The sequence below is a fragment of the Ovis aries genome, chromosome 1 (genome assembly GCF_016772045.2).
Source record: "Ovis aries strain OAR_USU_Benz2616 breed Rambouillet chromosome 1, ARS-UI_Ramb_v3.0, whole genome shotgun sequence".
Taxonomy (NCBI): domain Eukaryota; kingdom Metazoa; phylum Chordata; class Mammalia; order Artiodactyla; family Bovidae; genus Ovis; species Ovis aries.
In genome coordinates, this window is record NC_056054.1 from 171,231,639 (window position 1) to 171,246,742 (window position 15,104).

Genomic DNA, 15,104 nt, shown 5'->3' on the forward strand with positions numbered 1-15,104 from the left:
TAGCAGAGCAGGCTACTTGAGCACAGAAATGGGTGGTCTCCTCCCCACCCTACCCCCCACCTCCCCGCGGCCCCCAAGAGCTTCACGGCCCTATAGGTGTTCGAGAACTTTCTCAGGTAGGGGCCCAACAGGCTTGATTTGCACCTGGTTGAAAGCTCTTGTTGTAGCCCACCGACTCCTCCCCACGCTAACCACCATCTCAGGCAGGACGATAATGACCCACACGTGCTCCTTTACCACCTTAGGCTTCTCGTGGGCGGCACCTGGGTTTCGGCCTCACGCAGCCGCGTTGGCCCAGAGCAGGCTTCCTGCAAAGGTCTCTTCTGCCCGCCGCGCTATCCCCATTGTTTGCGCTGCTGGTGGGATGTTTTCCAGCGGGTGATTGAGGTCCGCGCCAAGGTAGGTGACCTTGCAGAAGGTCTGCTTCTTCTGCTGATTTAATTTTTGGGTTTTCGGCTCAATTTCTGATACTCTCTATATTTTAGAGATCTTGTATTAGCCAGAGTCTAGAGAAACAAAGCCAGTAGGAGAAAGAAAGAGAATTGGTTCACATGATGGTGGGGCTCGTGAGTCTTGAAATCTGTACAGCAGGCTGGAAATTGAAGGCAGGGTTCAGTTCAGTCGCTCAGTAACGTCCGATTCAAATATTTGTGGATGTTAATGGATGTCTATTTACAGATATTAGCCATTTTATGGAACCTAAGATGCCCACTGAGAATTTAATTGTAGTCTTCTGTGCATGTCAATTGGATTATTTGTTTATGTGAAGGTATTAGTGAGTAACTTAATTTTTTAATCACAGGACTAAAGTGAAAACTTTTTATATATCACAGAACATTGGGTTTCTTTAAGAAATACCTGCCTTAAGACATTTCCACAAGAGGAAACATGCTTTTAATTTTCAAATCTGTAGATAGGTGTGGTTCTTCTATGGTGAATGTAAACATTAGAAAATCTGATAAAGAATTCCCACAAAATGGTCCATTTATGTGAACTTTCTCTCCCCATACTCAATCTCCTTTTCTCCTGGGAAATGCTTTCCTTTTTCCTACTCTGCGTCGTGCAAGTGGTACTCATTAGCATCTTCAATACTCTGCCTCCTGGTCACAGTGATGTTCTAAAAAGACAGAAGTCTCTTTCCAAGGAGTCGTCTCCTGAGACCTCTTGGGAAGAGAGAGAACCAGTTCCTCTCGAGTATGGGTGAGTGATAGTCTGAATCCATGCCCCTCAACATGTTTTTGAGAAGCTGGTCAGCCGTGTAAAAGTGAATATATTATCCAAAAACTAGGTTTGCTGAAAGACACAACCAACCCAGAGATCGGGAGGAGGGATTTATTATTACTTGCAGCAAAGTATGAAGAACGTGAGGGATCTTTCACAAAATAGTGTCTCCCCAACACCAAAATGAAGGAACCCTTGACAAAAGGGTACATGTGTACTTTACGGGGCTTGAGCAGAGCTGAATTCATCATAGAATTGGGGCAAAGATTTCCAGAGTCCAAGCTTTGGATGATTGAAGTTTGGGGCATCAACATTATCATTCCATCCTCCACCTGGGTGGGGGGACCTAGTTCCTGTAGAACTCAGATTTGTATCAGATTGTTGTGTATATCCCTTGAGAAGGAACCAGGACTCTGTTGTATTTTGAATGATTGTTTCTTGACTACTTTTCCTTTGTTTCTGCATTCCCTTAAGAACATCCGTTACTGAGACCTGTTCAAGAGCAAGCATTCTAGCTAGGCTTGGATCACAAAATGGTTACAGCCAAAATAGTTTCTCTTATGTAAAGAAAGCCATGCCTGGCTCTCTTTCTCTAGGACCCCCACCCCCAACCCTATCTACTTACAAATAATGCCCATTTGAGAAAGAAACAGCTACCAAGTGGGGCAAGTAACTTGGCTGTAATCCAAGCCCTGGTTCCACCTGTTCCAAGCTCCCCAGGCTTCTACCTGTACTTTCTTGTCTGGGTAAGTTGATATGGGTTCAGTTTCTGTCACTTGCAACTCAGAGTCCTAACATACACAGGTGCCCGGAAGTTTTGCTCATTGTTTTCAGGGTATTCGTGGACTTCCTGGAGAAATCCATCTTTGAAACTTTGTCCATGGTCCTCAAATATGGGATCTCTCTTTAAAGCTATCCTTCTGTCTGTGAACGTGAACCACTACCCTGGAAAACACTAATTATCATAAACTGTTTCACCTGGTAGCTTTCGTGTATTTAATTGATCACATTCAACTCTTATAGCTACAATTCAACTCTACTAAGCACAACATTTTCATTTTCATAGACATTTTCATCCTTGTTTTATCTGGGGCTGGAAAGGGTAAATAACATTTTCTAAAGTGGTACAGTTAAACTAAACCTAATGTTTTGTCTCAAATCTGAAATTCTTTCTCCTATACTTAGGTTTGTTATTGACTTTGCTTTTAAATCTTTTAAGTTACAACTTTGAAATTTGTCTTTAAAAAATAAATATAATTGACACAGGAAAGTAGTCACTCTTGGTAATATAAAAATGTTAATAATAGAAAGATGCATAAAATGAGATTTTAGATTGCCTATTGCATATCCAACTTCAGTTTTTAAACAAATAACCTGTGATGAATAGCAGTAGCCTAGAGCATGCTAAAATCTAAGTCCTTAGGAGAAAAGAGCCTTAGTAATAGAAGTGTCATTATAAATAATTAGAAATGTCTGTTACACATCCACCTTCAAAGATTTGTCGAAAAACAACTGGCATTAATCCACCTGAATGAATCTTCCCACTTTGGTTCAGTTTCTGCGAGAATCTAGTTCTCCCAGAAAGAGTGGAACTCTGAGATGAAAACTGGGAGAACAAAGCCCACAACTGTGTGGGAATTCTTGGGTTTTTCCTAAACACAAATCTGCCCTTGCACTTTTGCATTTCAGAAATAATTGAGACAGCAGGGCGATCATGCTCCCCATTATCTCCAGCTGGAACAGTCTGCTCTTCCAAGCTCCTCAGGCAAGGCAGAGGGATGGATCTATCACAGAGATAGACTAGCCCCTGCTCTCCCCAGCCCTGCTTTGTTCACACAAGAGGTTTTCCTTTTGATCAGGCAACATTCATTCACAAATGACAAATCCAAAAACTTAAGGACTGAGTAAAAATAAAGACACCAGGAGGACTGTGGCTTCTCTGTGGCTTTATTGTAGCTGCTGTCCTAGATTTTGTCCTCTCTGTGAAGTGATCGCACAGCATCTACCTTCACTGGGTTTACAAAAAGCTGCTGTGCTCCTTTGTGACTGGAATACATACTCTCACTGTTCTCAGTGGACTTTTCAGGTTGTTCAACAGCTCTGTGATTTACAAGGCCCCCTGAGTGCCCTGAATCTGGTTAACTTCCAGCTTCCTTACTCCAGGAATGAATATTTTCTGTGCTAACAATACTTGCCCGCTCAAAATGAGCTCTCCTTGAGTAGAGTGCATTGTGGTATGACATCTTCCAGCTAACCTTGACTCCCTGGCTTCTCTCAGGCTTCTGAGCAGTTGGTGGAAGGAGCAGCCAGGCAGGAGGTCCATCATCTCTTTCCTTTGTCTGCCCTCACTGAGCCTAATCAGGTGCTTTGAGCCCAGTGGGCACCTGGAAAATCTTCCTGTCTGTCAGGCCGCCTGTGGTCTCATAGAGGGTGGTGCCACAGTGTCACTGCTTCTTCCCAGGAAGGCTCCATCCTTCCCAAACCCGCCACCAAGCACTGGAGCTCTGAAATTACATAGCTGGGGGTATTTCTGCAGCTACTTGCTCACAAATTGCTTCTCTGAAATTGTGACAGGGCTGAGTTAAAATAGGCAAGAGGCTCAAAGTAAGTTTTTAACAAGGGGGACCAAGAAGATAGGCTGAGCAAATCAGTGTGTAGAAAAGGAAGACCCATAGAAAAGTTGAGCATCAGCTATGTGCTAGGCATTTTCCTTTCATGTGTTCACTTAAGCATCAACCATTCTTTACCAGAATGCATTCTTCTCTCTGTTTCATAATTGAGAGAAGCGAGGCTTGACTGATATAGATCCCCTACAGAGAGACGATCAGGACTGTATCCCACTTGCCTCCAAGATTACTCTGCCTCTCTGCAGAAGTGCTAGTACAGGATTCATGTTAATATTCATCTCAAATTTTTTAACAAACTTCTTGGTGGCCAGTAGAATAGGAAAGAATGGTGAACGGAGATAAAAAGTCATACAATAGCTTAAATCTGGAGAATGACTGGAAATTTCCTGGGAGAAAACTTGCTAAACAAATTTAGAAACATAATTGGCTTTAGAGATAAACATAAAAACTGGGGCATTTTAAATGCACAATTACAACAAATGGGCTTTTGAGTGCTTCGTAAGCATGCAGCGTTGCTGGAAATGGGGTAGTTAAGGATGTGATCACTCTCGTATCCATCCAGGTCCAAATTCTGAATAGGTTGACTGCATTGGTTCACATACCGTATTTGGGTTTTTCACTCCTCCAGAGAAATGGTCAGCTGACTATGGGCAATAAAGCATCACTATCTGCTCACAACATGTTCCGGGAACACTTGTGTGGCAGTCAACAGCAGCTGCTGCTTAGAAAGAGATAACACGTTTTCATCCATCACTCAGAGTAGGAAGGAATGGCAGGTGTACAACCCACTGATTCAAGTGCTGCATCATCTTATCTCGAGTGGAGACACTCACAGGAAGGGTTTAGAAGGAGATCGCAGAAGATACTGACATTTATCCATCACCATCCACTTGTTAATTATTGCACATCAATTCCTTACAACAATCCTGAGGTAAATGTTACTGCTCCATTTTACAGAGGGAGAAGTGGAGATTCAGGGAGATGAGTAAATAAGCCAAACTCTCTTGAATGTGATTCCACATTCAGCGCTTTACAGTATATCACAACAAACTCATTACGCATAACGATTAAGCCTAGATTATGTGTTGCCTTGGAATCAGATAGTAGCAGCAGCAGTAGTAACAGTAACAGCAGTATAAAATTTGGCTCAGTTACTAGTCAAAACATGAAGAAGGAAATGGCAACCCACTCCAGTATTCTTGCCTGGAGAATCCCATGGACAGAGGAGCCTGGTGGGCTACAGTCCACGGGGTTGCAAAGAATTGGACATGACTTCACGACTTCACCTTCACTTTCACTGGCCAAAACAACTAAATACTTTTGTTATGGTTTTGGTAAATGAAGAATTTTGTCTTTCCTCCCTTGAAGATGGAGTGCAATGTGTGTGTATGTGTGTTGGGTTGGGGAGGGATACAGATGGCTGCTTGGGCTGGTGTTCACAGCAGAGGAATGGATCATATGAACTCTAGCCTCCATCACTGAAAATGAAACAACAGGAGGGTTTCCTTTTAATCAGAATTGGGGATGTCAGTGAATCGGTGGAGCTTTTAGAACTAGGCATGTCTTGGATGTCATGTAGAATATTAAGTCAGTTGGGTTTATGCATATCATAGCCTTGTTCATTTTTTCCCCCTACATTCTGGGCTATATGCAATAACCTAAGATTCTTTCTTACTATTACAGATTATTTATTCTGGTGTTATCTTGATCCTACGTATACACTTTAGAATACATACATTTGTGAATACTATTTTCTAACTAATAGAATATATACAGATATACATACATTTTCTAAAGTACAGATATACATGCATTTATGTATATATATGGATATACATGCATTTATGTATGTATATACAGGAAAAACATCTACTTCTGTTTACTGACTATGCCAAAGCCTTTGACTGTGTAGATCGCAACAAACTGTAGAAAATTCTTCAAGAGATGAGAACACCAGACCACCTGACCTGCTTCCTAAGAAATCTGTATGCAGGTCAAGAAGCAACAGTTAGAACAGGACATGGAACAACAGACTGGTTCCAAATTGGAAAAGGAATACGTCAAGGCTGTATATTGTCACTCTGCTTATTTAACTTATATGCAGAGTACATCATGAGAATTGCTGGACTGGATGAAACTAAAGCCAGAATCAAGATTGCCAGGAGAAATAGCAATAACCTCAGATATCCAGTGACACCACCCTTATGGCAGAAAGTGAAGAACTAAAGAGCCTCTTGATGAAGGTGAAACAGGAGAGTGAAAAAATTGGCTTAAAACTCAACATTCAGAAAACTGAGATCATGGCATCTGGTCCCATCACTCCATGGCAAATAGATGGGGAAACAGTGGAAACAATGACAGACTTTATTTTCTTGGGTTCCAAAATCACTGCAGATGGTGACTGCAGCCAAGAAATTAAAAGATGCTTGCTCCTTGAAAGAAAAGTTGTGACCAACCTAGATAGCATATTTAAAAGCAGAGACATTACTTTGCCAACAAAGGCCCGTCTAGTAAAAGCTATGGTTTATCCAATAGTCATGTATGGATATGAGAGTTGGACTATAAAGAAAGCTGAACTCCAAAGAATTGATGCTTTTGAACTGGGGTGTTGGAGAAAAGTCTTGAGAGTCCTTTGGACAGCAGGGAGATCCAATCAGTCCATCCTAAAGGAAATCAGTCTCGAATATTCATTGGAAGGACTGATGTTGAAGCTGAAACTCCAATACTTTGGCCACCAGATGTGAAGAACTGACTCATTTGAAAAGACTCTAATGCTGGGAATGATTGAAGGCAGGAGAAGGGGATGGCAGAGGATGAGATGGCTGGATGGCATCACCGACTCAATGAAGATGAGTCTGAGTAAGCTCCTGAAGTTGGTGATGAACAGGGAAGCCTGGCGTGCTGCAGTCCATGGGGTTGCAAAGAGTCGGACATGACTGAGTAACTGAACTGATATATAGATGGACATACATTCTCTAAATAATACAGATATGCATACAGATACAATAGAATACATACATTTGTAAGCACCATTTTCTATCACTAAGCACATCCCTACAAACATTTGTATTAATAAGCGTATATTACAAAGCCCAGGGGATTATGTGAAGCTGTTACCTAATTTTGAAGAAGATAAAGTTTCCCATCAACGGAGATTTTTCCCCTTTGGTTCTTGTCCCTATTCCACATGTCCCTCATAGTGGCAGCGGGACAGGCTGTGTATTGTTAGGGTCCTGGCCTTCTTTCCCTTCTAGGTGTGTAACACTGAGTAGTTATTGCTCTCTTTAGGTCACTTGTTTTTCTCAGCTAATGTGGCACTAGATTAGCTCTCACTTTATGTCAGTTGCAGTTTAAAACTGCTCCATAGGTTGTGTACTAAACCTGCACCTATCTGCCACTTGTGCCCTAATTCTAGCAGCTGCCTTCTGCTCGAAGATGGGAACTTTCCTGAAGGGAAAGAGCCAGTACCCCTCTGAGACTCAGCCACAAAATCAATTTTTACATCCGTTCTTAACTTGCCCTCGAAACACAGATGCTGTGCTTAAAAGAATAATTGATCATTTTATTTCAATTACACAGAAATGATGTTGAAAAAATGAGCAGACCTTGGCCATTAGAGCTCAATAGTTGGCAAAAAGCAATCTGCTTATCAATTAAAATCAGCAACTCAAATCCCCACTGTTTCTGATTGTCAAGGTAATAAAGAAAAATATACCCCCAAATGGTATAGCATTGACTCCAAATTCATTCTCATGAAACTCTGTGTTTGTAGTGTTAGCATTGTCAATTACAATAGGAATCTGCTAGCTCTAATAGCTAATAATTTATATGTATTTTCCTTCACCACAGCCCATTAGTTAAATGTGATATTTTTTTATATTCAATAGATCTGATTTCCCTTTCCACTACATACTTTACGTGAAATCATTTGCTATTATTATCGTTTGTGTAACTTAATAACATATACTGTCTCTCCATATTATTCTCTGTATTTTACAAATAAAATGTAATTTGGGTCATTAGCAGTGAAAGAGGACCAGGAAATCGAAAATACTTTGGAAAACCAAGAAAACAAGACTTTCGTGACTAAATTATCACTTCTATGTCTTAAATTACTGTTTCCAATTAACAGTCACTTGGTCCCACTTACATGCCTTGCACTGTGCTTAGTGTTATAACTGAATCAAAGAAAATTAAGATAAAGAACTGGCCCTCAAGGGGAACAGATTCAAAAACATACAATACGGCATAACATAAGGTCAACCAGGGTCAATAATAAGGCACTTGCAGGATGTTGTTGGAAAAGAAAAGAAGGAGGAGCATTTTTGACTAAAGGATAAAAATAAGATTTATGGAGAAAATAAGAGAATCTGGTTAAGAAATGAAAAGAACTTTAATACACAGAGAAGGGGAGTTTGGAGCCCTCGAGCTAAGAGAAGAACTTCAGGAAATGTACCAGGGTGCAGAAACACAGTTGTATTCAGAGCTTGGGTTGGGAGTTGCTAGGCCATTTGACCAGAAGGCTGGTGAGATGAATTAAGAGATGAATCCGGAGGTCTGGCAGATGGTCTTTGATGCTGTGGTAGATTGCAAAAGCAGTCACAAATTCGTCTTATCCTTTTATGTGTATTTCTTCCCCTAGCTATTTTTTTTAAGGCTTTCTAGAGAATTTACAGAAAAACTATGCCGAAAGAATGGATTCCCCATATACTCCCTTTCCCCAACCCTGCTCTCTCCACCTCTCACACGCATACACATTCCTGTTATTAACAACTTGCATTAGTGTGGTACATGTGTTCCAGTTGATCCAATACCAATATATTATAATTATCTAAACTCCATAGTTTACATTAGGGTTCACTCTGTTGTACCTTCTGTGGGTCTTGACAAATGCTTAATGCGGTGTGTTCACTATCAGCATCATAGAGAATAAGCTCACTGCCCTAAAAATCCCCTGCTTTCCACTTATTCATAGTTCCTTCCTAACAGACCTCTAGTATCTTTCCATTGATCCTTTATTGTTGCTACAGTTTTACCTTCTCAAGCCTGTCATATATTGAAATCACACAGTGGAGAACCTTTTCAGACTGGCTTCTTTCACTTAGCTATATGCATGTAAGTTTCTTCCATGTATTTGCATGGTTTGATAGCTCTTTTCTTTTTTTGTCACTGGATCAAATATTGGGTCTGAGAGAGCTTAAAAAATCCCTTGCTGCCTGGAGTGTCCTTCCTCTGGGCATGCACGTCGGCACTCTGCTTCAATTAAGTATCCACTCAGGTATCACCTACCAGACTTTCTTTGACTGTAAATTCCAAGATGACCTTGCTCCCCACAGCACACCCCTTATCACATACCCTGTTTTACTTTTCTTGGCACTTAGCACTTCTGGTGTGTATATATATATATTTTATATAATTTGTTTTCCGTGTCACATTGTCTCCAGAAGAGTGCCAAACCCATGAAAGCAAAGACATGATATCTGGCATGTCCTCAGGGCCCAGTACAATACTTGTTTTTAGGTACTCAATAAATACTTTTGAATTATGGAGCAAATGAAAGAATAATTAATAAATAATTATTAAATTTATCCAGGTGTGGCAGAGCATGGAGCTTTGTCCTTCCTCAGTCAAAAGAGGCTCAGGTTCTGGAGCTCTTATTAATGTAAGTCTCCATGTAGGCAACGTCTGAGCTTCCCTGGTGGCTCAGATGATAAAGAATCTGCCTGCAGTGCAGGAGACCCAGGTTCAATCCCCGAGTTGGGAAGATACCCTGGAGAAGGTAATGGCTACCCACTCCAGTACAGACAGAGGATCCTGGCAGGCTACAGTCCATGGGGTCATGGAGCATCGGACATGACCGAGCAACTAACGCAACAACAAAAGGCAACACCTATGCGTCATCTATGGTAAACTTGGGCAACAGAATCTGGCTGTTAGGGCAGGTGACAAGTAATGATAAGTTTCTCCTCACTGATGTTACTGATTCTACTGACAGTAAGATACATCATGTGAAAAGGTGGTGGTGAAAGAGTATACCTCACAACTGATAAAAATGCAGTACTATAATTTCTTAGTAATTTTCTGGATTAAACATTATTTACTGGAGGTTGAAGATGGAGATCACATTGACCACAGCTTAACCAACTCAATGAAACCAAGCCATGCCATGTGGGGCCACCCAAGATGGACGGGTCATGGTGGAGAGGTCTGACAGAATGTGATCCACTAAGAAGGGAATGGCAAACCACTTCAGTATCCTTGCCTTGAGAACCGCATGAACAGTATGAAAGACAAAAAGATAGGACCTGAAAGATTAAATCCCCAGGTCCATAGGTGCCGAATATGCTACTGGAGATCAGTGGAGAAATAACTCCAGAAAGAATGAAGGGATGGAGCCAAAGCAAAAACAACACCCGACTGTGGATGTAACTGGTGATAGAAGCAAGGTCTGATGCTATAAAGAGCAATGTTGCATAGGAAGCTGGAATGTTAGGTCCATGAATCAAGGCAAATTGGAAGTGGAACGTCGACATTCTAGGAATCAGCGAACTAAGATGGACTGGAATGGTGGATTTAACTCAGATGACCATTATATGTACTACTATGGGCAGGAATCCTTTAGAAGAAACGGATAGCCATCTTAGTCAACAAAAGAGTCCAAAATGCAGTACTTAGATGCAATCTCAAAATAACAGAGTGATCTCTGTTCATTTCCAAGGCAAACCATTCAGTATCATGGTAATCCAAGTTTTGCCCCAACCACTAATGCTTAAGAAGCAGAAGTTGAACGGTTCTATGAAGACCTACAAGACCTTTTAGAACTAACACCCAAAAAAGATGTCCTTTTCATTACAGGGGATGGGAATGCAAAAGTAGGAAGTCAAGAAACACCTGGAGTAACAGGCAAATTTGGCCTTGGAATACAGAATGAAGCAGGGCAAGCCTAATAAGAGTTTTGCCAAGAGAATGCACTGGTCATAGCAAACACCCTCTTCCAACAACACAAGAGAAGACTCTACACATGGACATCACCAGATGGTCAACATCAAAATCAGTATGATTATATTTTTAGCAGCTAAAGATGGAGAAGCTCTATACAGTCAGCAAAAACAAGACCAGGAGCTGACTGTGGCTCAGATCATGAGCTCCTTATTGCCAAATTCAGACTTAAATTGAAGAAAGTAGGGCAAACCACTAGACCATTTAGGTATGACCTAAATCAAATCCCTTATGATTATACAGTGGAAATGAGACATAGATTTAAGGGACTAGATCTGATAGAGTTCCTGATGAACTATGGATGGAGGTTTGTGACATTGTACAGGAGACAGGGATCAAGACCATCCACAAGAAAAAGAAATGAATAAAAGCAAATTGGCTGTGAAAAGAAGAGAAGCAAAAAGCAAAGGAGAAAAGGAAAGATATAAGCATCTGAATGCAGAGTTCCAGAGAATAGCAAGGAGAGATAAGAAAGCCTTCCTCAGTGATGAGGAATGAAGACAGCAGCAGGGGTCTTGAATCATTCCATAGGGTGGTCACAGCAGCTCAAATTTGCCCACCTCCCCATAGAGGCAACAGGAAAAGAGAATTTCTGTCTTGTTCCATTCTGGGTATATGCAGCGAAACTCAATCCTAACTGATACATCTGGCTTCAAGAGTTATAACAGGTTTTTAAAGGAAGCAATCCTGGATTTATGTTCAGAAAGCATGAATTCTTGTTGTAGATTTCCTGATGACCAAATCATCACTTACAACTGAGAAAGTAATTTAATCTTTCTAAGAACATTTTCTTCCACTTTAAAATTTGGCAAAATAATGCATACTTATAAAGTTGTGAAAGTAGATTATATAGAGTATTAACATCAAATCTAATCAAGAAAGGGTCTTTGCAGGAAAAAAAAAAAAATTCCTTCTACTGGCCTGTTCAAACATTCCTAGAAGCAATTAGTGTCTTATTGAACAGTGTAACTGACAGCTTGGAACTGCCTACTATGTTCAAATCAGTATTGGATGTTCTGATGAAAAAATCATTTATAATACCAGCCACCAGTCAGTTCAGTTCAGTCGCTCAGTCATGTCTGACTCTTTGCGACCCCATGAACCACAGCAGCCAGGCCTCCCCGTCCATCCTCATCTCCCAGAGTCCACCCAAACCCATGTCCATTGAGTCGGTGATGCCATCCAACCATCTCATCCTCTGTCATCCCCTTCTCCTGCTGCCCTCAATCTTTCCCAGCATCAGGGTCTTTTCAAATGGGTCAGCTTTTTGCATCAGGTGGCCAAAGTATTGGAGTTTCAGCTTCAACATCAGTCCTTCCAATGAATACCCAGGACTGATTTCCTTTAGGATGGACTGGTAGAATCTCCTTGCAGTCCAAGAGACTCTGAAGAGTCTTCTCGAAAACCACAGTTCAAAAGCATCAGTTCTGTGCTCAGCTTTCTTTATAGTCCAACTCTTACATCCATACATAACTACTGGATAAACCATAGCCTTGACTAGATGGACCTTTGTTGACAAAGTAATGTCTCTGATTTTTAATATGCTGTCTAGGTTGGTCACTACTTTCCTTCCAAGGAGTAAGCGTCTTAATTTCATGGCTGCATCACCATCTACAGTGATTTTGGAGCCCAGGAAAATAAAGTCAGCCACTGTTTCCACTGTTTCCCCATCTGTTTGCCATGAAGTGATGAGACCGGATGCCGTGATCTTAGTTTTCTGAATGCTGAGCTTTAAGCCAACTTTTTCACTCTCTTCTTTCACTTTCATCAAGAGGCTCTTTAGTTCTTCTTCACTTTCTGCCATAAGGGTAGTGTCATCTGCATATCTGAGGTTAGCTACCAATCAACTCCAATCTAAATAGAAAGGAGAAATTTTTACAAATCGATTATAAGCCAGTGGTGAATTACTGTTGCCCCCTCACTATGGGCTTCCTGGGTGGTGGTAGTGTTAAAAAAAAAAACAATGCAGGAGATGCAAGGGATGCAGGTTTGATCCCTGGTTCAGGAAGTTCCCCAGTAGTAGGAAATGGCTACCCACTCTAGTATTCTTTTTTTTTTTTTCACTCTAGGTTACTTTTATTTTCTTAATGATTTTAAGGAAGACTCTACTTGGAGATAAGAACATACACACAATTCTGTGAAGGTGTATTTGGTTCAGTCCCTTCTTCCTAACTCTGTTCTCCACTTTCAATCACTGATACCATCACCACAGATAATGTCCTCTTTAGTCACTACCCTCGGACTTCCCTTGTGGCTCAGCTGGTAAAGAGCCGCAATGCAGGAGACCTGGGTTCAATCCCAAGGTTGGGAAGACCCCTGGAGAAGGGAAAGGCTACCCACTCAGTATTCTGGCCTGGGGAACTCCATGGAGCGTATAGTCCATGGGTCACAGAGTTGGACACGACTGGGCCACTTTCACTTCATCCCTTTTCTTAATTTTTCTTCCTCCATATTTGTAACTGCAGTATTCTTCACCTTATTGAGTTTCGTTTGTTCAGGGTTTGAGATTCAAACTGTATGTTCTGACAAATGAATCTGGGCCAAAGCATTAATAGCCACTGCAGTATTCTTGCCTGGAGAATCCATGAGCATAGGAGCCTGTGGGCTACAGTCCATGGGGCTGCAGAGACTCAGACACGACTGAGTGAGCAAGCACTCACACATGCACACCCCTCTCACTTTTAGACTAAATGATAGAAGTGACAAAATCCATTTTGGTTTATATCCACTACAAATCTTTGGCTCGCTTTTGTCTTTCCTTGGGGTAGTTGAAGAGACTGAGAATCTTCAGATTATTTTCTGACAATTCTCATGCAAGAAAGCTTTCAGACAACATTTTAGAGTGAATTTGGCAAAATTCCCCATTTCATCCTCCAGCTCTTCTATAGCATGTATAAAATATTTTGTTGACAATACTTTGAAAAAAGGAAACTCAAGATTCAAAAGAGAAAAAGGAGATAGTAGAGTAGAAAGAGCTGTTTTTGCAATACATCCCTGCAAGATATAAAATAAGTGGCAAGGAACAAACAGTGTCAAAACCTTAGAAATTACACCTCTGCATTTGTGGTGGAGAAAAATGAGAGGTGGGTTGAGATGTTATTAATACAGCGTGGTAATCATTAATGATGACTGCAAGTATTTCTGGCTCCGCCTCCTCACATATAGAATAAAGTGCTTTTTGGCCTCTCTGTGGATAGGTAATAAGCTATAAGAAGATACATAGCACATCTGAACCTGTGCATTCAATTATTGCTTTCAAAACACCTCACCCCAGCACCCCCACCTCCCCGCCAGCAGAGCTCTCTTTGCTCCTGTTACTGAGGCCAGGAATGTTTGAGATGGTGTTTGCTTCATCAGACTAAGTTCTGGAGTGTGGTGGGAAGCCGCAGCAGGCATGCAGAAAGGGCAAGACATATACTTAGATTTTTTTTCCTATCACCAAGATTTTGGATCCTTTGTTACTATGACTTAATCTAGCTTTTTCTGCCTGTATGGTATTATGAAGTTTGCTGTAATAATGCCAGGAAGAGGTCATAGGTAGGGGTAGGTAGGAACTATATAATTAATGAAGGAGGTGGGAAAAATATATAACTGGGTGTCAATGGAAATTTGTTCCACCAGTTACATGGACCGAAGTAAGTTAAAAATATGATAGAAAAAAGTGACAGAATAATCAGCTATTTACTGACTTCTCAGAAAAATGGAGTGTAGGGAGACTGCATTCTTTGTTGAGCAAATGGTAAGGCTCTGTATCTAGGGGAAGAAATAAGGGAAAGACTATATTAATAGCAAGACCTGAGAATAGAAGTGTTGATGAAATCCAGTCAAGAGAGTTCTGAACTCTGAGTTCTGAAAGGATGGGAGGGAGATAGCATGACTGTAGATGCATTAGAACTTTGGAGATGGAAGTCAGAAGTCTAAGGGGGGAGTTATACTGAGTATTTTTGTATGGTATGCAAATACAGCCCTCTCCTCCTTTTTCCTACAAAATCCGTATTGAATCCCCCAAAACAAATTTAGTTTCACAAAGCCTTAGAATCTGCTATAGGTTTTACTAAAATGTTAATTCCCCCTTCAAGGTAGGTGTAAGATAAGACTATTAAATCCCCATGGGGCCCAGACACAATTGGTAAACAAATATTTTATCCTTATTTCAAGCATTTACAATACTCTGTGCTTCTGGAATCACACTGAAACTTTGAGACTGCAGAAAAAACAAGAGACTTATAAATGTAAAAATTGCCAAATATATAGGAG

At 40.9% G+C, this 15,104-nt stretch overlaps 1 long non-coding RNA gene across 1 annotated transcript in view; it reads left to right on the forward strand.

The window, feature by feature from the left end:
* The first annotated feature begins 275 nt into the window (after positions 1-275).
* The window catches only part of LOC121816356 (uncharacterized), a 76,587-nt gene continuing 61,758 nt past the window's right edge, over positions 276-15,104 (forward strand). Inside the window, exon 1 of the long non-coding RNA XR_006055895.2 lies at positions 276-399. This is a non-coding gene — a long non-coding RNA (uncharacterized LOC121816356). The remainder of the gene's footprint in view (positions 400-15,104) is intronic.